Source organism: Gymnoscopelus braueri (genome assembly GCF_963280865.1).
Source record: "Gymnoscopelus braueri genome assembly, chromosome: 1".
NCBI classification, from domain to species: domain Eukaryota; kingdom Metazoa; phylum Chordata; class Actinopteri; order Myctophiformes; family Myctophidae; genus Gymnoscopelus; species Gymnoscopelus braueri.
Window position 1 is genome coordinate 7,539,330 of NC_137603.1, and position 25,029 is coordinate 7,564,358.

At 42.5% G+C, this 25,029-nt stretch overlaps 1 protein-coding gene across 1 annotated transcript in view; it reads right to left on the reverse strand.

The window, feature by feature from the left end:
• The window catches only part of tspan4a (tetraspanin 4a), a gene marked incomplete at its 5' end in the record, with an annotated part of 303,305 nt that overhangs the window by 226,753 nt on the left and 51,523 nt on the right, over nucleotides 1-25,029 (reverse strand). The gene's annotated exons all lie outside the window — the stretch shown is intronic.

The window sequence follows — 25,029 nt, forward strand, 5'->3', positions numbered from 1 at the left end:
TTGTATTAACATACTCTACCATACAGATTGTATAAGTTATATTGTATTAACATACTCTACCATACAGATTGTATAAGTTATATTGTATTAACATACTCTACCATACAGATTGTATAAGTTATATTGTATTAACATACTCTACCATACAGATTGTATAAGTTATATTGTATTAACATACTCTACCATACAGATTGTATAAGTTATATAGTATTAACATACTCTACCATACAGATTGTTTAAGTTATATTGTATTAACATACTCTACCATACAGATTGTATAAGTTATATTGTATTAACATACTCTACCATACAGATAGTATAAGTTATATTGTATTAACATACTCTACCATACAGATTGTATAAGTTATATTGTATTAACATACTCTACCATACAGATTGGACAAAATTACATGTTATTCATTACAAAAAGTTGCATAGTACCCTGCATACATTGAGAATGTATGCATTCTCAATGAATACATTTAGACTATACATTCTATAAATAAACAGGGAAATATACAATGCATGCATTCATTAAAAATGTATGCAAATATATGCATTAAAAAAAATGTAATGCGTACGTTCCAAATGCATACATTTTGCATGTACTGTATGCATTTTGAATTGCATTCAACTTGCACTCAGATAAATATACCTCAGATTAAGAGTAGCTCAGACTCTTGTGCAAAGAGATAGCAGCAGATATGGTTTGATATATACACGTATATCAAATTGGGTTCCCAGTCATAAAGTGATAGTGTCAGTAGGAGATTATATGACTTATATGCACCGACTCCAGACTTTGCCAGAAGCATTATTCGGTCGATTGCCTTTCCAATGATAATACATCATAATAATCATGTTTATTTAGCTGGCACTTTTTTTTTGTTTTAAACAGAGTTACAAAGTGCTTCACATGATGACGTCAAAGATAAAACACCAAAGGACACGTTGTACTGGAAACATAATAAAAAAGAGCATAAAAAGACAGACAGTAATCAGGTCGTAAAAGCAAAGTGTATATAAAAGAGCATTTTAACCCATTAAGACCTGGGACGCATCTGTGTCACTTTTTGATTTGAGCTAAAAAAGCATTCTTTTACACTTTGGCTATTCAAAAATAGCAGATCTACAAGCTCGTAGCGCGGCACCGAGTGCCGCGCTACGAGCTTGTAGATCTGCTATTTTTGAAAAATCGTGAAAATGTGTGCAAAACTTTTAATATATATATTCTTTGAAGGCAAACATTTTGGACTCAAATCTTTGCTTCTGGGACAAAATATTTTGAGGGTCCTTGACGTGAAAAAGTTTGAGAACCACTGATATAGAAACATACGTTTTTCAGAATACTGTTAGGATTTAGAAGACATTTGTAGAATCGGCTTCAGGTCTTAATGGGTTAAAGCTGCTGTTGGGTGGAAACCTTGTACGTCCAAAACCGTTCCTTTTTTATTATTATCGCCAATCGGCTATTTTCACTATTTTTGTGCAACACTCTTGTATGATGAACCAGGGCATACATTAAAAAAAATTAAAAAATAAGTCTAAATATGGAGATACAAGGTTTCTGCCGGACAGCGTCAATAATAATAGGTTTATGTCGTCTCCCAACAGAGAGAGGTAATGGCAACGGTACTAACGCTTTGAACCCGGGTCTCCTCCTGCATGGGAGACCAAACACCACCGACCGCCGCCCACAGAAGGCTTGTGAGCTTCAGGCAGGGCTATACTCGTCAAGCCGTATAGGCGTCCTGCCTGACGCCTGGGTCTATAAATGTCTCAATGGAAGAGTAGAGAGACCACCTCCAGACCACTGCACACGTACTGGTTATCAGTGGTGTGTTCTAGTTGTTTTTTTCGGAGGGCATACTATAATTATTCCCTCCCACGTGCATGGCACGTGCACGTGCGCGTGGTCGCCGAATGAAATAACCGCTCGATTGTTAAGTAGTTAATGTGTGAATTACTTTGAAACTGCTAGTTATAGCATAGTTAGCATATTACTCTAAATGATATGCAGTGGTTCCCAAACTGGGGGTCAACATGTGCAACATTGTTTTCTCACTCAACAGTAAACTAACCAACATACAGTATAAGTGTATACAGGGTATCTGCACATTTATAAAGATACAATTACAATACTTTAAAAAAAAATGACTTTAAAAAATAAATGTAATTCCAAATTCGCCAAATTGTCAAATGTTATGTAAGAAACAGGCAAACATTGTGAAATAGACCATATTCACACGGCGGCCATATTGCCATTAAGTCAATGAAATGCCACCCCAGTTGCCACAGCAACGCAATGTTAAATTCCAAAATGGCCGCCGTGTGAATATGGACTATAGCCGATCTACAAGCTCACGCCTCGCGAGGCATTGCGAGCTTGTAGTTCAACTATTTTCACAATATGTATCTGCGGAACTGAGTCAAACTAAATGTAATGTCTACATTCCAAGTTCTTATCAGAGTGGGGGGTTCCCAGTTCAAATATGATTATTTTGGGGGGGTCGCGGCCTGAAATGTTGGAGAACCCTTGTCCGAGTGTCAGCGTACCCTACCAGGGTCTATAAATGTCTCAATGGAAGAGTAGAGAGACCACCTCCAACCCATTGCAGATGTACTAATTAGCTAGTACATCTCTACCGTATATAGAGTGGTAATGTTTGAGTCATTAAAATAGGTTCAGGATTGTAGCTGTGCAGAAGTGGTTTGGAAGAGAACACTGTATTTGCCATAACCTGATCTCCTCAGGCAAGTCAATCCAACGTCCAGGGCTCCTGGTGGCAAAGACCGATCACCTTTTGTCTTCAGTTTAGCCTTCGGAACGACCCACAGGGGTCCCTCATCGACCCACAAGGGCCCCTCATCATGGAGGTTAAAAGGTCAGCGATGTATTAAGGATGGGCTATAGGCCGAGCCGTGTCCTTAAGGAGGGGCTAGGGCCGAGCCGTGTCCTTAAGAGTAAATCCATACCAATCTTAGAAAATCAATTCTAAAAACTAATTTGTAACCGATAAAGGGGGAGGCTCAAATTGCCGTAATGTGCCTATCTGCTCTTCTGGTGTGATGGACGTGAACGTTATGAAACTGGGCAAGTGTCTTTTCATTAGGTGACTGGAGGAGAAAGCCATTCCCACGGGGGAATCGCTCGTTGGAAGCATATATACTCCACCGTGTAATAAATGTGTGTTTATTTAAATGATTGTCACGTGCCAAACCGCCATAGTTTATCAAGCCAATCAAATCAAGGCGTGCCTCTGCATTAAAAGCCCCATATCCACCCAGGAAGCCTATACGCTTCTTGTCACATTAATCTATGTGTTGATGTGCAGTAATTGTCAGATCTACTATTTTACTAAATGGTGCAATAATTTAACAGGGCTGTGGCTCTGACGGAGGCGGAGCGCGGCCTTGGGGTTCATGTCTTATTGCATTGTGTACCATTTAAACCCTCCAGTCTTAAGAGAAATTGACTTGAGATTACAACTCTACTAGGACGGCTTTTTTTCCACCGACACCAAATCTCTTTGCCAGACATGGCCCATATTTGGCTAATGTTCCCCCAGAATAGGCATGCTGGTGTTCATTTGTGCAAATATTTGAATATATATATTTTTTTCAAGCGAACATCTTTATCTCAAATCTTGGCTTCTGGGGGGTCCCAGGAACAACATATTTTGATGGGGGTCGGCGGCCAAAAACATATAATTTTAGGGGTCCTTGACATGAAAACGTTTTGTTCCAGGGACCCCCAGAAGCAATTTTTTTTAAAATGCTTTAAAAATATATATATTCAAAGATTGCCGAAAGTATAAAATAATGGTTATAGCTAAAAAATAATAATGACACAGATGCATTCCCGGATTGAATGGGTTAACACATTGATTGCCAAGGTCGCATTGATGCGTTCTTTCCAAAAAAACATATGTATATTTTTTTATTCCACAAGGGGCGACCTAACACAGCTTTGTAATGATCGATCGTCACTCAGAGAAGAAGGATGTGACGTCCTTCCAAAAAAACAGGAAGCCATCCGCTTCCTGTTTAGGATTTTCAGAAAAACTCCAGTTTTTTTTTTTTGCATTGAAAACCACCCGTTTTCAGCGGACCAAAGCCCCAAAAGGGTGGATCGCGGTTGGAACGTTATTGTCCCTGTGGATTCACAGATCCCTCCGCCTACTCACAGGAACTTTTTTTCGTGTCTTTTTTTTTACACAATGTATCTTCCACCGCGTTTCAAAACGATCGTTGATTTAAGGTAATTACGCTGGCATGGGGATAGAAAACAAACAAAAATGTTTAATATCATGCCAATCAATGTGTTAAAATACCAACACAGTCAGGCGAGCGTTACAAGAGCATCAGAAGTCCAGTTGGGGCCCTATTTTCGTCAGTGCCTTATCCCTAAACTTCTTTGCCATTTTTATAGTTCAAAAAGCCAATCTACAAGCTCACAACGTGTCGATGTAGATCGGCTAGTTGAACTATTTGAAAATGTTTTTAAAAATAGTAAAAAAAAAAAAAATGCAAAGAAGTGTAGGCATAATGGGTAAGGCACCGGAGAAAATAGGGCCCTCAGTTTTCTCTTTGTAGGCAAAAACATCAGGCGGATAATGAAGCGCTGAGCCCTGTAGCTATGTGTTGTATTGCCACTTAACCTTGCACATAAAACTGTGAGTTTGTACCTAATGCACTGTGTTTTTCCATATAGTTACAGTATCTGTCACTTCAACCAATGCGCACGGAACTGCGATTTCATTTAAACTGCTGCTATTATGTTTTCCACCCACACTAGAAGCATTTCTTCCTTCCATAGTGCTACTACCTGTCTGTTGAAGACATGTTTTAATCATTGCACCTCATGTACACTTTGTAGATTTGATTTGACTGTGTCTTCCTGCTATTTAACCCTTTAAGACCGGGAACGCATCTTTAGTTTGAATATATATATATATATACTTTTTTACAGCGAAAGTTTTTAACTCAAATGTTTGCTTCTGGGGATTTTACAAATGTCTTCTAAATCCTAACAGTTTTTTTTCCCTAAAGTTTTTTGTTTTAACTTATGTTATACAGTATATGCTATATTATCAATGGTTTTCAAACTTTTTTCATGTCAAGGACCCCCAAAATAATATGTATTTGTCCGCGGACCTCTCATCAAAAAATATTTTGTTCCAGGGACACCCAGAAGCAAAGATTTAAAAATGTATGAATGATTTTTCTAAAAAATAGCAGATCTACAAGCTCATGGTGCCGCGCTATGAGCTTGTAGATCTGCTATTTTTTAATAGCGAAATAAATCTTAAAATGACACACATGCGTTCCCTTCCCGGACTTAAAGGGTTAACTTGTTCTGTGTGTGTTCTCTATTCTAACTCTTCATGTTAATGTCAATATTGAAAAGTTGCACACACAAAAAAAGAATCTCTTCTACACCACTGTTATCGTGTGACGTGACGATAAAAGACGATTCTGATTCAAATACCAAATTTCAAAACATTTCTCAAACATGTCGGGCCCACTATCTTTAAACACATTGAACAGCTTCTGCTTTTCTTGTATAGCATACACTGTTCAAATAGTTTTGGAAAACTGATGCTATTTTGTCCCCAAAAAGAGACCCAGCAAACCCCTGAAAGATTGCTGCTATTTGTTTCAAGAGCTTTATATCAAAGAGCTTTTTTATACCAAGCTACCATAAAAAATAAATCAATACAATAACAATAATGCATGTCAAACTGGGGGGGGGGGTTCTTGAAATTCTAAAGAATCACAGCTTTAATGCATCATGTATGACCGTCTATCGAGGTCAGATCCCTCCTGTATTTTTAGCCCATGCTTTGCTTTGCGTCATTCTACCATCATGGAGGTGCTGTGTGATTCAGCCTCGTGCCACTATACCAAGCAGCGTTGCCATGTCTGCTTACTATAAGCGACTTTGGCCTTGTTTGGCTTGCTTGTAAATCTGAATGTGGTTCTCAAACATGTTCATGTCAAGGACTCCCCCATCTGAAAATGTTTTGTGCCAGGGACCCCCCCGTACCAGATTTGAGAAGTTAAAATGTTTCGAAAAATATTCAAAATATTTTGCTTTTTTTTCCCTCCAAGATTTGTTTGAAAATAGCAGATCTACAAGCTCACAACGCATCGCGACGCGTTGTGAACCGATGCGTATAGGTTGATAAAGTGCTCATGTGGCCTATTGTATAGTCGCTTCTTTTGGGCTTGTTTTCCTAGACCTATAGGGTTGCTTATTTCTCTCGCAAAATCTGGCAACGCTGCTATACCAACCAGAACATTCTTTTTTTTTTTTCCTTTTCTGCCCCTTCTCTCCACCACCTGCTGTTCTCACACCTGTTCCCTCGACCTCCTCCTCCTCTGCCTCCCCTCCCCCCCTTCATCCATCCATCCTTCCCTCATCCCCCCCCCCCCCCCGTATCGCTCTGCACCATTCTTACGCTCGCTGCATTCAGCTCACAGGTCCCACGGTGCAGGAGAGAGAGAGAGAGAGAGAGAGAGAGAGAGAGAGAGAGAGAAGCGCTCTCTTGCTTTTAACATCCCCTGCAGTTCAAAACGCCCCTACTGTAGCTCCCTACTGTAAGAAACACCTCTCTGCCTTCCAGAAGCCTGGAACAAAAAAAAAGTCATATATATATATATATATTTCTTTTTTTTTAATATATGTAAAAAAAATTAAGATGATCTGCTAGTTTTTTTTAACCCATCAAGACCGGGAACGCATGTGTCATTTTCAGATTTATTTGGCTATTCAAAAATAGATCTACAAGCTCATAGCGCGACACCGAGTCGTGCCGTGCTACGAGCTTGCAGATCTGCTGTTTTTGAAAAATCTCGAAACTTTTTGGTAATCTTGGAATACGTATTTTTTCAAGTGAACATTTGCAAAATATTTTGTTCCAGGGACCTCCAGAAGCAAAGATTTTAGTTAAATGTTATAAAAATATAGAAAATATATATTCAAAGATTAAAAAAAAAAAAAAACGCGCTATGAGTTTGCAGATCTGCTATTTTTGAATATCCAAAGAAATCTAAAATGACAGAGATGCGTTCACCGGATTGAATGGGTTAAATAGGGCTTTGGTGATTAATTGACGTCCCTGCAGGTCCACAGCGTACCACTGTACATATCTGGGACCCGTCCTAATTATCTCTGTGTGTCCTCCGGCCAATCTCGGACACTGCTGGACCAATCAGCGTCACACGTTGCGTGCAACACATTCCCACTAGGCCGAGGAAGAGGCTCCGCATCACATTTGTCAAGTCTGCCTCGTTCTTCATTCCCCTCAGATTCGTCACGAACTAGTGGATACATTCATTCTACTGTTATGCCACCAAAATGTGGAATGCCCTACCACCACCAGCCATCAGAATGTGTGACTCCCTATACCCTCCTTCAAAACCACTATAAAAGAGACCTGTCTGCAATATGCAACAGGACCTAGACACAGTTTTTCTGTAAATATACTTTTATTGCTCCTAGTATTGATTATTTCTTGCATAATATTGTCTTGATGAATTGAATACATAGGACCACAATGGATACAAGCCCTCAGGAAATGTTGTGTTATCCTTATTGTATAACTGTACATTTAAGCATTTTTCTTCAAAACACGCTTTTTGCTACAGTAATACTCCATAGATTTTGTAAAATACTCAGACATATTTTTCTTTATTACTGTTTTGTTTTTATTTTGTTTTTTTTTGTAAATGGGGTGGGGGGGAGGGACTAAGGAATGGGATGATTGTGGAATGCTGTGGGGCAAGTATTTACTGTACCCTGCGATTTCTCAAAAAAAAAAAGAAAATACTCAGACAACTCGTACACATAATCTTTGCAGTCATGTGATCAACATGAAACATTCTGATTATTCATGTCCATTCATTCCGATTGCCTATGATGGCCTTCCAAAGTCTGCCTATTTCACACACACACACACGCACGCACTCACGCACGCACGCACGCACAGTAGCTATAAATCATGAACACAAGCGTCCGACTGTCTGATCTGCCGCCAAATCGAGTCACACATTGAGGGGCCTCTGAACAACAAAAGCAATTTCACAGTGACCACAGGGGCTCCTCCACACAAACGCCATAAATGTCACTGTGTGTTGCAGAAACATGATGTGTTTCACCAAATTATGTGCAAATGATCACAGGAGTCGTGCGATAATGACCGTCGAACAAGGTTTTGATATTCCATAATCACCTATGCCTATTTCTTCAAAACAAAAAAACATGAACGCAACATCCAATCATACCCATAATTGGAACGGAAATTGGAGGGCGCCACGAATGCGAAACGTTGCACCAGATGTGGTAGAAAATGCTCTTTCTCCCACCCAGCTTCCTCCTGGCATCCTGACCAGTGTCGGCCCTGAGCAATTTGGTGCCCTAGGCAGGATTTTTACCTGGCCTTGGAATGCATCCTTCTAGCAATAAAGGTCTTAATATCTTTAGTTTGAGAAACTTGAGGTAACGTGATCACCATCACATACAGTACTGTAGCTCATGGCTCTAGCTCAGGAGTTCTCAAACTTTTTTATACCACGACCCCATATTATGAGGGAAATATTTTGGTGAAATGGGTTCAGATCTGAGCCAAGTCTCCTGAGGAAGCGCCTCTGAAACCTGGCCTGGACAGGGGTCTCCGGACGTAAAAACAGATGAAAATACACAAATATATATTTTTGAATTCTTAAAAAACAAAATAAAACAAATGTAGGCTTGGTGGCATAGGCAATTGCCTACTCTGTCTATTGGAAGGGCCGGCTCTGATCCTGACGGCTGCAACCAACAACGTATACAGTCAGTGTTGCCAGATTCCGTGAGAGAAACAAGCAACCAGGTCTAGGAAAACCAGCCAAAAGAAGCGACTATGGGCCACCATGTGCACTTTAACATATACATCAGCTATTTGAAAATAGCAGATCTACAAGCTCACAACGCGTCGCATTGTGAGCTTGTAGATCGGCTATTTTCAAATAAAATCTTGCGGGGAAATTATAATAAGCAGATCTGGTAACCCTGTATACAGTACAGTACAGTACAGTACAGTACAGTACAGTACAGTACAGTACAGTACAGTACCCAGGCTAGGAGAGCCATAGCCTCAGCGGGAAAATCCCTGACTCTCTAGTTAATACGAGCCTCTCTCTGCAGGTTGTCTTTATTAATTAATACAGGTCACCTTCCTCCCCTGCTGAGGGGGTGCTGGGTCTGTGTCAGGCTGCAGTCTGTTGGCTGTCTGTTCTTTACACCGTGCAGGACCTCGCTCCATTCTTCTTCTAAAACCACAGCTCAGTTACAACCAACAAGGGCATTAAAGAGGAAAGTCATCTCCTCTCTCTCCCTCCTGCCCTCAGTGCTGGCACTGGAATTACTCCTCGCTCCCTTTCTCTCTCTCTCTCCTCTTTTTACAAGTCGACCCACTTCCCCCATCAACCCCCCCCCCCCCTACACCTCCACACTTATCCTCCTTCTCCTCTACCTGACTTCTGTCTTCATTTCTTCCTGCACCGGCTTTCTCTTTAACACTGACACCCTGTTCCACTGGCAACCCCATGATCTCTCTCTCTCTCTCTCTCTCTCTCTCTCTCTCTCTCTCTCTCTCTCTCTCTCTCTCTCTCTCTCTCTCTCTCTCTCTCTCTCTCTCTCTCTCTCTCTCTCTCTCTCTCTCTCTCTCTCTCTCTCTCTCTCTCTCTCTCTCTCTCTCTCTCTACTCTTCTCTCTCTCCCTCCCTCCATCCCTCTAGTTCTCTCCCACCCTCTCTCTCTCTCTCTTATCTCTCTCTTCATCTCTCTTTCCCCATCACTTTCCCCCTCTCTATAGTATATTATCTCTCCCTCTCCCATTCTCATTATCTCCCTCTTGCTCTCCCTCTTTCCATCTCTCTCTCCCTCCCTCTCTCTTTCCATCTCTCTCTCTCCCTCTCCCCCTCTCTCGCTCCCTCCCTCGCTCTTTCTCTCTCTCCCCCTACCCCCCCCTCTCCCCAGCAGCATCCTCTCATTCTAAGTAGTGCTGCAGCAAACACTCCCACCCATCTCCATTTCCCCTGTCGATAAGAAGATGGAATTTTTATCAGTGTTAATAAAGCCTCTCTTTTTATAGCCCGCTGAAAGTGCAGCGCCCCCCCCCCCCCGCCCCCCCGTATCCGTCCTGTCACTGCTGATGTTCATGTGTGAGTCCGTGCACTCACCACGTGTGTAGGCTACTGTATGTCCATCACTGCGTGTGTGTGTGTGTGTGTGTGTGTGTGTGTGTGTGTGTGTGTGTGTGTGTGTGTGTGTGTGTGTGTGTGTGTGTGTGTGTGTGTTACTTTTTGCAGATGACCTGCTGCTGCTGTCTCCAACCAAGGAAGGACTACAGCAGCAACTTGATCTCCTACACAAATTCTCCCAGACATGGGCCCTGACAGTGAACCTAACTAAAACTAAAATCATGATATTTCAAAAAAGATCCAGCCGCCAAAACCATAATTTTTTTCTAAATACAATCCCACTAGAACAAACAAAAAACTATACCTACCTTGGCCTAAACATCAGCAGCACAGGGAACTACAACCAAGCTGTAAAGGACCTGAGAGACAAGGCAAGAAGGGCATTCTATGCTATCAAAAGAAACATCAAAATAGACATCCCAATTAAAACCTGGCTTAAAATACTGGACTCTGTGATAGAACCAATTTCCCTCTATGGTTGTGAGATCTGGGGACCATTAGCAAACCATGACCTTGAAAAATGGGATAAACACCAAACCGAGACCCTACACACAGAATTCTGCAAATCCATTCTCCGTACCCAGCGAAAAACACCAAATAATGCATGCAGGGCAGAATTAGGACGATACCCACTAATTATCAAAATAAAAAAGAGAGCACTTAAGTTCTACAACCACCTAAAAGAAAGCGACCTATAGATGCACTCCACAACAAGGCACTCACACACAGCGAAACCCTAGAGAGATGCCCCCTCAGCCAGCTGGCCCTGGAACTCCGGGCACAAACACAAACAGAGCCACGAGATAGAAAACCCATTGGACTAAACCAAATTATAAAACAGCAAAAGGAAAACTACCTGACACACTGGAAAGAAGCAACACAAAAGCAGAGTAAACTAGAATGCTATCTGGCCCTAAACAGAGAATACGCAGTGGCAGAATACCTGAGCACCGTGACTGACCCAAAACAAAGAAAAATCTTAACTAGGTACAGACTCAGTGAGCACAGTCTTGCGATCGAGAAAGGTCGTCACAGGCAGACCTGTATCCCGAGAGAAGACAGACTATGCACCCACTGCACACAAAATGAAGTGGAAACCGAGCTACACTTCCTAACCGTCTGTCCATTGTACCAAGACATCAGAGACACATACTTCCCACAGATTACAACCACACACAGAGATTTTGAAAACATGACCAATGACAAAAAACTCCCATATCTGCTGGGCGAAGTACAACAATGTGCAAACACAGCAGCAAGATTTGTGAGTTGCTGTGATAGGAAAAGGATATCAAACGGAACACAACCACCCTAAAGACTAATCATTGGGTATATTCCGGCACTATAACTGCACCCAGTGATCTTGGTACATAGAAATTGATCTATTGAAGATTCTGACTTTCAAATGTACATATTTTTTGTTTTGATTGTATTGCTGTAATGTTGTATTATGCTTTCTGCTTTGGCAATGTAAACGTATGTTTTCTCATGCCAATAAAGCCCTTTGAATTGAATTGAATTGAATTGAATTGTGTGTGTGTGTGTTTGTGTGTGTGTGTGTGTGCACGTGTGTGCACTCCTTGATGAATTTCCGTCACTGCATGCCTTTCAGTGTGTGCGCACGTGTACTCACTGACAAATGTGTGCATGTCCATCACTGTGTGTGTGTGTGTGTGTGTGTGTGTGTGTGTGGGGGGGGTGTGTGTGTGTGTGTGTGTGTGTGTGATGTGTGCAGTACTTGATGAATGTCCATCACTGCGTGCCTTTCTGTGTGTGCGCACGTGTACTCACTGACAAATGTGTGTATGTCCATCACTGTGTGTGCTTGTGCGTTTGTATACGTGCGCTTGCGTATGCACGTTTCTGCGTGTGTGTGCTTGCGTGCGTGCGTGCGTGCGTGCGTGCGTGCGTGCGTGCGTGCGTGCGTGCGTGCGTGCGTGCGTGCGTGCGTGCGTGCGTGCGTGCGTGCGTGCGTGCGTTCTGTGTGCGTTCTGTGCGTGCTTTCTGTGTGTGCGTTCTGTGTGCGTTCTGTGTGCGTTCTGTGCGTGCTTTCTGTGTGTGCGTTCTGTGTGCGTTCTGTGTGCGTTCTGTGCGTGCTTTCTGTGTGTGCGTTCTGTGTGCGTTCTGTGTGTGCGTGCGTGCGTTCTGTGCGCGCAAATTAAGGTCTAAACATCACAGAGACAGAGAGAGAGAGACAGACAGAGAGACAGACAGACAGAGAGAGACAGACAGAGAGAGACAGACAGAGAGACAGACAGACAGAGAGAGACAGACAGAGAGAGAGATAGAGAGAGAGAGACAGACAGACAGACAGAGAGAGACAGACAGAGAGAGAGATAGAGAGAGAGAGACAGACAGACAGACAGAGACAGAGAGAGAGAGAGAGAGAGAGAGAGAGAGAGAGAGAGAGAGAGAGAGAGAGAGAGACAGAGAGGCAGAGAGACAGACTTACAGAGAGAAAGATGGACCTTGTTTGATTCAAAGCCCATCCAGACAGAGGAACACAGCGTCTCCTTTCCTTCTGTCTGGAGACATACTGTACTGTACTGTAGCCTCTCTACAAGTTCCTTCCATCAATGATGATGATACTTATAAAAGAAAACCTCTTTCATATGATTATACATTATATAGAAAAGAATACTGTTCGTCTGAAGATGCTGCTGAGACTGAGAGTACACAGTGTCCTCCACGACCGCATGGACCGCCTCAAGCCTCGTATTCCAGCTTGTAGATCTGCTATTTTTTAGTGCTTTTGTGTGACGCTGTAGTCAAGTAGGGGAGTTCAATCCCATTCAATCCGCGAACGCATACTACGTCATTTTAGATTTTTTTGCTATAACCATGATCTTATACTTTGGGCTATTCAAAAATGGCAGATCTACAAGCTCGTAGCGCCAAATGTAGGACCATATGTACAAACGATGCATTGTGAGCTTTTGTTGTTGTAGCAGGGCTGACTTCAGACCATTATCCCGGCCATTTCAAACCTTATTTGCCTCAATTACGATTAATGAATGTTTTTCCTTTTGAGTGAAAATAGTCGAAAATTCTCCTACTGGAGTCTGCTGTGGAGAGATGCTGCACACAATAATATACGGTCAATGTGAGTCATCCTCTCCACAACATCCTGGCAGACCGGAAAAGCGGCCGCAAGGATCTGTTCCGCTCGATGCCCCGCAAGCAGGGCCGGCCCTAGGGTTTTCTTGGCGCTATAAGCAAGATTTTATTTGGTGCCCCCCCCCCCCTCCCCCCAAACACCCCCATTATAAAATCATTATGTCATGAGATAACATTTTTTTATATTGAATATTAAAATAATAACGCTAGTTGTTTGATAGGAAATACATGACATAATTACAATATGAAAAATCAAAAAAAAATTGCTTGAGACGGCGCGCCTCCGTCGCGGTCCAAACTATACGGTTTGTTTCTCTTTTTATAGGGCTATGTTATATTTTCAGTTATTGTTGGTAGTCATAGCTGCCAGTTCCCACCTGATGTCATGTGTGAGTTCAGACTGCTCCACGCCGTACTGAATAACTGCTAGCTTGCATAACATCTTCAGATTAGGACTCAAATCTAAGATATCCACGTCATTAGGTGTGTTGTATCCTCCAAAGAGTACGATACGATCTTCCACCATGCAACAACTCATCCAAGACATCATCCTACACGGGGCTTTCCCTTTGGGCTCAACCTTCTTCCATGAGAAGGTCTGTGGATTGAATTTCCACAGATCATTGAAGTCCTGGTTCCAGTTTTTGCCACCAAATATGTACAGCTCTCCATTGTAGGCAAAGGCTGAATGACCAGAGCGTCGTTCTGGAGGACGCTGCGCAGAAGGTGTGCTCAGCCAGCAGTTGGTCTCTGTGTCAAACACACTGATGTTATTGTAGCAGACCTCCTGGTCCCCATAGCCCCCAAATACAAACATCTTTGTCCCGATGATGGTGGCAGAGTGACTTGATGATCCAGGTGCTGGAGTGCCTCTGGTGTTAATTAAAGACCAGACCATTGTGGTGGTGTCCAACTTGTAGATGTCATTAGTGCGTCCTCCAGTCAGTTGGGTCCTTCCTCCATGAATATACATGACGTTCCTCAAGACACAGGCTGAGTGGTACTGCCTCTCCTCTGGAACATTACCAGAAATATTGGGTTTGGACCATCTGTGGTTGTCAACATCAAATGCATAAAGCACGTTACAGTAAGGAGCTCCCCCCCAGATGTAGACCATTTCTTCTACCAGAACAGCTGTGTGGCCCCTGCGCACGCAGGGAACCTCAAGGTAATGTTCTTGTCTTCCAATTGTCTCTGGGGTCAACTTCCTCCAGCGTAGAGACACTGTGTTGAAGATGTGGACTTCAATCTGACCACTGTTGTTCTTGTTACTGTAACGGCATCCTTCAAATGAGTACACCTTGTGTCCGACTACCACAGCAGCTTGGTAAGTCTTAAGTCCTCCTTTCAGATGTATCGTCCACTGAAACATTTCACAAACCAGCACCACTGTGAATCAGTGCAACTAATTTAAAGAAGAAGGTTATAAGAAGGAAAGGTAATTTGTTTCCAGAAGTTCCTGAATGGTGTTGTGTTGGAAAATGCAATAACAACATTTATAAAAGGACAATTACATCTGATGTAATAATAATGTTGTGATATCATTGTGTGATGACATCATTGTATGGAATAGCTAATGACATTACTCAATCTGAATGGCTATTTTAGCTAAATCTATGATCTGAATTGTGTCAGTACTATGACATCAGTAATTCATATTTGGGCATAGTGTGATAAAAACACACTATGTGTGTGTGTGTGTGTGTGTGTGTGTGTGTGTGTGTGTGTGTGTGTGTGTGTGTGTGTGTGTGTGTGTGTGTGTGTGTGTGTGTGTGTGTGTGTGTGTGTGTGTGTGTGTGTGTGTGTGTGTGTGTGTGTGTGTGAATGAATGACTCCTCTCAAGAATGAACAGTTTAAAGTTTAAAGTCTCATTCCTAAACCAATAATTTGATGCCCAGCGGTAACGGTAGGACACACAAAGGAGACTCTTTGTGTGTCCTACTGGAACCGCTGCCGGTCATCAAATTATTGGCTTAAAAAAATATCCATGAATTCAAGTCTTTATTGGGTGACTAATCAATAGGAAAAAAAAATTGGGGGGGTGAACTATCCCTTTAAACCGTTCATTCTTGCAGGCAGGGTTGCCAGATCTGCTTATTATAATTTCCCCGCAAGATGTTATTTGAAAATAGCCGATCTACAAGCTCACAACGCGTCGCATCGCGACGCGTTGTGAGCTTGTAGATCTGCTATTTTCAAATAGCTAATGTATATGTTAAAGTGCTCATGTGGCCCCATAGTTGCTTCTTTTGGGCTGGTTTTCCTAGACCTGGTTGCTTGTTTCTCTTACAGAATCTGGCAACACTGCTTGCACCACAACAGCTTTGTTGTTGTAGCAGGGCTGACTTCAGACCATTATCCCGGCCATTTCAAACCTTATTTGCCTCAATTACGATTAATGAATGTTTTTCCTTGTGAGTGAAAATAGTCGACAATTTTCCTACTGGAGTCTGTCTGCTGTGGAGAGATGCTACACAGTAAGATACGGGGCCATAATGGTCAATGTGAGTCATCCTCTCCACAACATCCTGGCATCAGACCGGAAAAGCGGCCGCAAGGATCTGTTCTGTTCGATGCCCCGCAAGCAGGGCCGGCCCTAGGGTTTTCGTGGCGCTATAAGCAAGATTTTATTTGGTGCCCCCCCCGCCCCCCTCCAACACCCTCATTATAAAATCATTATGTCATGAGATAAAAAAAAATTATATTGAATATTAAAATAATAACGCTAGTTGTTTGATAGGAGATACATGACAAAATTACAATATGAAAGTAAAAAAATAAATAATAATAATTTGCTTGAGACGACGCGCCTCCGTCGCGGTCCAAAACTATACGGTTTGTTTCTCTTTTTATAGGGCTATGTTATGTTTTCAGTTATTGTTGGTAGTCATAGCTGCCAGTTCCCACCTGATGTCATGTGTGAGTTCAGACTGCTCCACGCCGTACTGAATAACTGCTAGCTTGCATAACATCTTCAGATTAGGACTCAGATCTAAGATATACACGTTATTAGGTGTGCTGTATCCGCCAAAGAGTACGATACGATCTCCCACCATGCAACAACCCATCCAAGACATCATCCTACACGGGACTTTCCCTTTGGGCTCAACCTTCTTCCATGAGAAGGTCTGTGGATTGAATTTCCACAGATCATTGAAGTCCAGGCTCCAGTTGTTGCCACCAAATATGTACAGCTCTCCATTGTAGGCAAAGGCTGAATGACCACAGCGTCGTTCTGGAGGACGCTGTGCAGAACAAGGTGTGCTCAGCCAGCAGTTGGTCTCTGTGTCAAACACACTGATGTTGTTGTAGTAGACCTCCTCGCCCCCATAGCCCCCAAATACAAACATCTTTGTCCCTTTGATGGTGGCACAGTGACTTGTTGATCCAGGTGCTGGTGTGCCTCTGGTGTTAATTAAAGACCAGACCATTGTGGTGGTGTCCAACTTGTAGATGTCATTAGTGTGTCCTCCAGTCAGTTGGGTCCTTCCTCCATGAATATACATGACGTTCCTCAAGACACAGGCTGAGTGGCAATGCCTCTCCTCTGGAACAGTACCAGAAATATTGGGTTTGGACCATCTGTGGTTGTCAACATCAAATGCAGAAAGCACGTTACAGTAAGGATATCCCCCCCAGATGTAGACAATTTCTTCTACCAGAACAGCTGTGTGGCCCGTGCGCACGCAGGGAACCTCAAGGTGATGTTCTTGTCTTCCAATTGTATCTGGGGTCAACTTCCTCCAGCGTAGAGACACTGTGTTGAAGACGTGGACTTCAGTCTGACCACTGTTGTTCTTGTTACTGTAACGGCATCCTTCAAATGAGTACACCTTGTGTCCGACTACCACAGCAGCTGGGTAGTAACTCTTATGTCCTCCTTTCAGTTGTATCGTCCAGTGAAACATTTCACATATCAGCACCACTGTGAATCAGTGCAACTAATTTACAGAAGAAGGTTATAAGAAGGAAGGGTAATTTGTTTCCAGTAGTTCCTGAATGGTGTTGTGTTTGAAAATGCAATAACAACATTTATAAAAGGACAATTACATCTGATGTAATAATGATGATGTGATATCATTGTGTGATGACATCATTGTATGGAATAGCTAATGACATTACTCAACCTGAATGGCTATTTTAGAAAAATCTATAATCTGAATTGTGTCAGTACTATGACATCAGTAATCCATATTTGGGCATAGTGTGATAAAAACACACTATGTGTGTGTGTGTGTGTGTGTGTGTGTGTGTGTGTGTGTGTGTGTGTGTGTGTGTGTGTGTGTGTGTGTGTGTGTGTGTGTGTGAATGAATGACTCCTCTCAAGAATGAACAGTTTAAAGTTTAAAGTCTCATTCCTAAACCAATAATGTGATGCCCAGCGGTAACGGTAGGAGACACAAAGGAGACTCTTTGCGTCTCCTACCGGAACCGCTGCCGGTCAATCAATAGGGAAAAAAAATTGGGGGGGGTGAACTATCCCTTTAAACCGTTCATTCTTGCAGGCAAGGTTGCCAGATCTGCTTATTATAATTTCCCCGCAAGATGTTATTTGAAAATAGCCGATCTACAAGCTCACAACGCGTCGCGATGCGACGCGTTGTGAGCTTGTAGATCTGCTATTTTCAAATAGCTGATGTATATGTTAAAGTGCTCATGTGGCCCATAGTTGCTTCTTTTGGGCTGGTTTTCCTAGACCTGGTTGCTTGTTTCTCTTACAGAATCTGGCAACACTGCTTGCACCACAACAGCTTTGTTGTTGTAGCAGGGCTGACTTCAGACCATTATCCCGGCCATTTCAAACCTTATTTGCCTCAATTACGATTAATGAATGTTTTTCCTTGTGAGTGAAAACAGTCGACAATGTTCCTACTGGAGTCTGTCTGCTGTGAAGAGATGCTACACAATAAGATACGGGCCATAATGGTCAATGTGAGTCATCCTCTCCACCACATCCTGGCATCAGACCGGAAAAGCGGCCGCAAGGATCTGTTCCGTTCGATGCCCCGCAAGCAAGGCCGGCCCTAGGGTTTTCGTGGCGCTATAAGCAAGATTTTATTTGGTGCCCCCCCCCCCCCCCCAAACACCCCCATTATAAAATCATTATGTCATGAGATAACATTTTTTTATATTGAATATTTAAATAATAAAGCTAGTTGTTTGATAGGAGATACATGACATAATTACAATATGAAAATACATTTAAAAAAATAATAAGTTTGCTTGAGACGGCGCGCCTCCGTCGCGGTCCAAAACTATACGGTTTGTTTGTCTTTTTATAGGGCTTTGTTATGTTTTCAGTTATTGTTGGTAGTCATAGCTGCCAGTTCCCACCTGATGTCATGTGTGAGTTCAGACTGCTCCACACCGTACTGAATAACTGCTAGCTTGCATAACATCTTCAGATTAGGACTTAAATCTAAGATATCCACGTCATTATGTATGCTGTATCCTCCAAAGACTACGATACGATCTCCCACCATGCAACAACCCATCCAAGACATCATCCTACACGGGGCTTTCCCTTTGGGCTCAACCTTCTTCCATGAGAAGGTCTGTGGATTGAATTTCCAGAAGTCCCGGTTGCAGTTGTGGCCACCAAATATGTACAGCTCTCCATTGTAGGCAAAGGCTGAATGACCACAGCGTCGTTCTGGAGGACGCTGTGCAGAAGGAGTGCTCAGCCAGCAGTTGGTCTCTGTGTCAAACACACTGATGGTGTTGAAGCAGACCTTCTGGCCCCCATAGCCCCCAAATACAAACATCTTTGTCCCGATGATGGTGGCAGAGTGACTTGATGATCCAGGTGCTGGAGTGCCTCTGGTGTTAATTAACTCTTTGACTGCCAGAGTATTTTCATAAAGTACTCCCCCAGTGCCAGCAATTTTCGTGTTTTTTTATTTTTATATTTTGAATTTTTCTCATGAAAATAATTTAAGGGGACATAATGTAAAGACCCAGCACAAATCCGCCACTAGGGAGCAGCACATGACTGCTTGATCATGTTGTTGGGTCTCTCTCACCCTACTTGATAGATTAGACAAGGAAAAACATGAAAACGGATGTGACGTCACCCAGATTGTTTTGATCAGCGAAAATTACGTTGTGATACACGACGGCGATGACTGATCGTCACCCAGACCATAGATTATAGAAGAGAAGCTGTCCGTTTGTCCGTTATACCGTGTGAAAACCCGTTTATTTACCTATTTTGGACGAAAATGACTGGGGAAAAAAATCAAAAACCGGAAACGGAATCCAGGCCATGAAACCGGATGCAGATGTCCGTGAAGTAAGTGGAACTCGAGAATAACATTGAATATTAAGCAGCATAGCGCAATCAGAGATTAAACAATGAACGCGCGTCCAGCGCGTCGAGCGCGTCGACGGCCAACTGGACAAAGTAGCACTTGACGCGTTATCGCGTCGTCCGCAGTCAAAGAGTTAAGGACCAGACCATTGTGGTGGTGTCCAACTTGTAGATGTCATTATTGCGTCCTCCAGTCAGTTGGGTCCTTCCTCCATGAATATACATGACGTTCCTCAAGACACAGGCTGAGTGGCGATGCCTCTCCTCTGGAACAGTACCAGAAATATTGGGTTTGGACCATCTGTGGTTGTCAACATCAAATGCATAAAGCACGTTACAGTAAGGATACCCCCCCAGATGTAGACAATTTCTTCTACCAGAACAGCTGTGTGGCCCGTGCGCACGCAGGGAACCTCAAGGTGATGTTCTTGTCTTCCAATTGTCTCTGGGGTCAACTTCCTCCAGCGTAGAGACACTATGTTGAAGACGTAGACTTCAATCTGATCACTGTTGTTCTTGTTACTGTAACGGCATACTTCAAATGAGTACACCTTGTGTCCGACTACCACAGTAGCTTGGTAGTAACTCTTAAGTCCTCCTTTCAGATGTATCGTCCACTGAAACATTTCACACACCAGCACCACTGTGAATCAGTGCAACTAATTTACAGAAGAAGGTTGTAAGAAGGAAGGGTAATTTGTTTCCAGAAGTTCCTGAATGGTGTTGTGTTGGAAAATTCAATAACAACATTTATAAAAGGAAAATTACATATGATGTAATAAAGATGTTGTGATATCATTGTGTGATGACATCATTGTATGGAATAGCTAATGACATTACTCAACCTGAATGGCTATTTTAGCTAAATCTATGATCTGAATTGTGTCAGTACTATGACATCAGTAATCCATATTTGGGCATAGTGTGATAAAAACACACTGTGTGTGTGTGTGTGTGTGTGTGTGTGTGTGTGTGTGTGTGTGTGTGTGTGTGTGTGTGTGTGTGTGTGTGTGTGTGTGTGTGTGTGTGTGTGTATGTGTGTGTGTGTGTGTGTGTGTGTGTGTGTGTGTGTGTGTGTGTGTGTGTATGAATGACTCCTCTCAAGAATGAACAGTTTAAAGTTTAAAGTCTCATTCCTAAACCAATAATTTGATGCCCAGTGGTAACGGTAGGAGACACAAAGGAGACTCTTTGTGTCTCCTACTGGAACCGCTGCCGGTCATCAAATTATTGTCTTAAAAAAATATCCATGAATTCAAGTCTCTATTGGGTGACTAATCAATAGGAAACATTTTTTGGGGGGGTTGAACTATCCCTTTAAACCGTTCATTCTTGCAGGCAGGGTTGCCAGATCTGGTTATTATAATTTCCCCGCAAGATGTTATTTGAAAATAGCAGATCTACAAGCTCACAACGTGTCGCATCGCAACGTGTTGTGAGCTTGTAGATCTGCTATTTTCAAATAGCTGATTAAAGTGCTCATGTGGCCCATAGTTGCTTCTTTTGGGCTGGTTTTCCTAGACCTGGTTGCTTGTTTCTCTCACAGAATCTGGAAACATTGCTTGCACCACAACAGCTTTGTTGTTGTAGCAGGGCTGACTTCAGACCATTATCCCGGACATTTCAAACCTTATTTGCCTCAATTACGATTAATGAATGTGTTTCCTTGTGAGTGAAAATAGTCGACAATTTTCCTACTGGAGTCTGTCTGCTGTGGAGAGATGCTACACAGTAAGATACGGGCCATAATGGTCAATGTGAGTCATCCTCTCCACCACATCCTGGCAGACCGGAAAAGCGGCCGCAAGGATCTGTTCCGTTCGATGCCCCGCAAGCAGGGCCGGCCCTAGGGTTTTCGTGGCGCTATAAGCAAGATTTTATTTGGTGCCCCCCCCCCCCCCCCCAAACACCCCCATTATAAAATCATTATGTCATGAGATAACATTTTTTTATATTGAATATTAAAATAATAACGCTAGTTGTTTGATAGGAGATAATTACAATATGAAAAATCTAAAAAGTTTGCTTGAGACGGCGCGCCTCCGTCGCGGTCCAAAACTATACGGTTTGTTTCTCTTTTTATAGGGCTATGTTATGTTTTCAGTTATTGTTGGTAGTCATAGCTGCCAGTTCCCACCTGATGTCATGTGTGAGTTCAGACTGCTCTACACCGTACTGAATAACTGCTAGCTTGCATAACATCTTCAGATTAGGACTCAAATCTAAGATATACACGTCATTAGGTGTGTTGTATCCTCCAAAGAGTACGATACGATCTCCCACCATGCAACAACCCATCCAAGACATCATCCTACACTGGGATTTCCCTTTGGGCTCAACCTTCTTCCATGAGAAGGTCTGTGGATTGAATTTCCACAGATCATTGAAGTCCTGGTTCCAGTTTGTGCCACCAAATATGTACAGCTCTCCATTGTAGGCAAAGGCTGAATGAGCCGAGCGTCGTTCTGGAGGACGCTGCGCAGAAGGTGTGCTCAGCCAGCAGTTGGTCTCTGTGTCAAACACACTGATGGTGTTGTAGCAGACCTCCTGGACCCCCCGGCCCCCAAATACAAACATCTTTGTCCCGATAATGGTGGCAGAGTGACTTGATGATCCAGGTGCTGGAGTGCCTCTGGTGTTAATTAAGGACCAGACCATTGTGATGGTGTCCAACTTGTAGATGTCATTAGTGCGTCCAGTCAGTTGGGTCCTTCCTCCATGAATATACATGACGTTCCTCAAGACACAGGCTGAGTGGTACTGCCTAACCTCTGGAATATTACCAGAAATATTGGGTTTCGACCATCTGTGGTTGTCAACATCAAATGCATAAAGCACGTTACAGTAAGGAACTCCCCCCCAGATGTAGACAATTTCTTCTACCAGAACAGCTGTGTGGCCCGTGCGCACGCAGGGAACCTCAAGGTGATGTTCTTGTCTTCTAATTGTCTCTGGGGTCAACTTCCTCCAGCGTAGAGACACTGTGTTGAAGACGTGGACTTCAATCTGATCCCTGTTGTTCTTGTTACTGTAACTGCATCCTTCAAATGAGTACACCTTGTGTCCGACTACCACAGCAGCTTGGTGGTAACTCTTAAGTCCTCCTTTCAGATGTATCGTCCACTGAAACATTTCACACATCAGCACCACTGTGAATCAGTGCAACTAATTTACAGAAGAAGGTTATAAGAAGGAAGGGTAATTTGTTTCCAGAAGTTCCTGAATGGTGTTGTGTTGGAAAATTCAATAACAACATTTATAAAAGGACAATTACATCTGATGTAATAATGATGTTGTGATATCATTGTGTGATGACATCATTGTATGGAATAGCTAATGACATTACTCAACCTGAATGGCTATTTTAGCAAAATCTATGATCTGAATTGTGTCAGTACTATGACATCAGTAATCCATATTTGGGCATAGTGTGATAAAAACACACTGTGTGTGTGTGTGTGTGTGTGTGTGTGTGTGTGTGTGTGTGTGTGTGTGTGTGTGTGTGTGTGTGTGTGTGTGTGTGTGTGTGTGTGTGTGTGTGTGTGTGTGTGTGTGTGTGAATGAATGACTCCTCTCAAGAATGAACAGTTTAAAGTTTAAAGTCTCATTCCTAAACCAATAATGTGATGCCCAGCGGTAACGGTAGGAGACACAAAGGAGACTCTTTGCGTCTCCTACCGGAACCGCTGCCGGTCATCAAATTATTGGCTTAAATAAAATATCCATGAATTTAAGTCTCTATTGGGTGACTAATCAATAGGAAAAAAAATGTGGGGGTCGAACTATTCCTTTAAACCGTTCATTCTTGCAGGCAGGGTTGCCAGATCTGCTTATTATAATTTCCCCGCAAGATGTTATTTGAAAATAGCCAATCTACAAGCTCACAACGCGTCGCGATGCGACGCGTTGTGAGCTTGTAAATCTGCTATTTTCAAATAGCTGATGTATATGTTAAAGTGCTCATGTGGCCCATAGTTGCTTCTTTTGGGCTGGTTTTCCTAGACCTGGTTGCTTGTTTCTCTTACAGAATCTGGCAACACTGCTTGCACCACAACATCTTTGTTGTTGTAGCAGGGCTGACTTCAGACCATTATCCCGGCCATTTCAAACCTTATTTGCCTCAATTACGATTAATGAATGTTTTTCCTTGTGAGTGAAAATAGTCGACAATGTTCCTACTGGAGTCTGTCTGCTGTGGAGAGATGCTACACAATAAGATACGGGCCATAATGGTCAATGTGAGTCATCCTCTCCACCACATCCTGACATCAGACCGGAAAAGCGGCCGCAAGGATCTGTTCCGTTCGATGCCCCGCAAGCAGGGCCGGCCCTCGGGTTTTCGTGGCGCTATAGAGCGTCGCAGTTCCCGCCCACTTCCTGTTTTTTTTGGTGCCGGAAGAAAAAACTCAATGCATTTTTCCATTGACATTTCCAAAAATATTTATATCTATTAATTTAAGCCTCGAATCAAGCCATCACGAGATGACATGAATCATGACCATAAAACGTTTTTTTCTGTGATTTTTTTTAATTTTATATTTAATTATATGATATACTATATTTAATAAATACCCTTTGTTTTGCCGTTTTCAACAAAAAGAAAATAACAGAATCAAACGTTTATGGTCATGATTCATGTCATGTCATGATGGCTTGATTCGAGGCTTAAATTAATAGATATAAATATTTTTGGAAATGTCAATGGAAAAATGCATTGAGTTTTTTCTTCCGGCACCAATAAAAACAGGAAGTGGGCGGGAACTGCGACGCTCTATAAGCTAGATTTTATTTGGTGCCCCCCCCTCCCCCCAAACACCCCCATTATAAAATCTTTATGTCATGAGATAACATTTTTTTATATTGAATATTAAAATAATAACGCTAGTTGTTTGATCGGAGATACATGACATAATTACAAGATGAAAAATCTAAAAAAGTTTGCTTGAGACGGCGCGCCTCCGTCGTGGTCCAAAACTATGCGTCAGGGGTACTCAACTACAAATCTTGAGGGTCCACAAATCATTTTTTGAATAAGGCAAAGGTCAGTTTATTTAAGTCGGTCAATCGAGCCAAGCTTATCAAATCGGATCCCCTCCCAACCAACCAACTTAATAAAACTGGGGTGCAGAGCAGCGGCGCAAATCTGGGTTGAGGCTAGAGGGGGTCCCCCGCACGCCAACATTTTGGAGTTTATTTTTTTATTTTCCTCTAATATTGCTAATTTGACACTGTGTTATGTTAATTCTTCATTATTAATAACTTACAATGCATAAGTGGGTTCAGGTTCTATTAACACATTAACCGCCAAGAACGTAGTCCTACGGCCCGTTAAATCCAACTGTTAAGCGCCGAGAC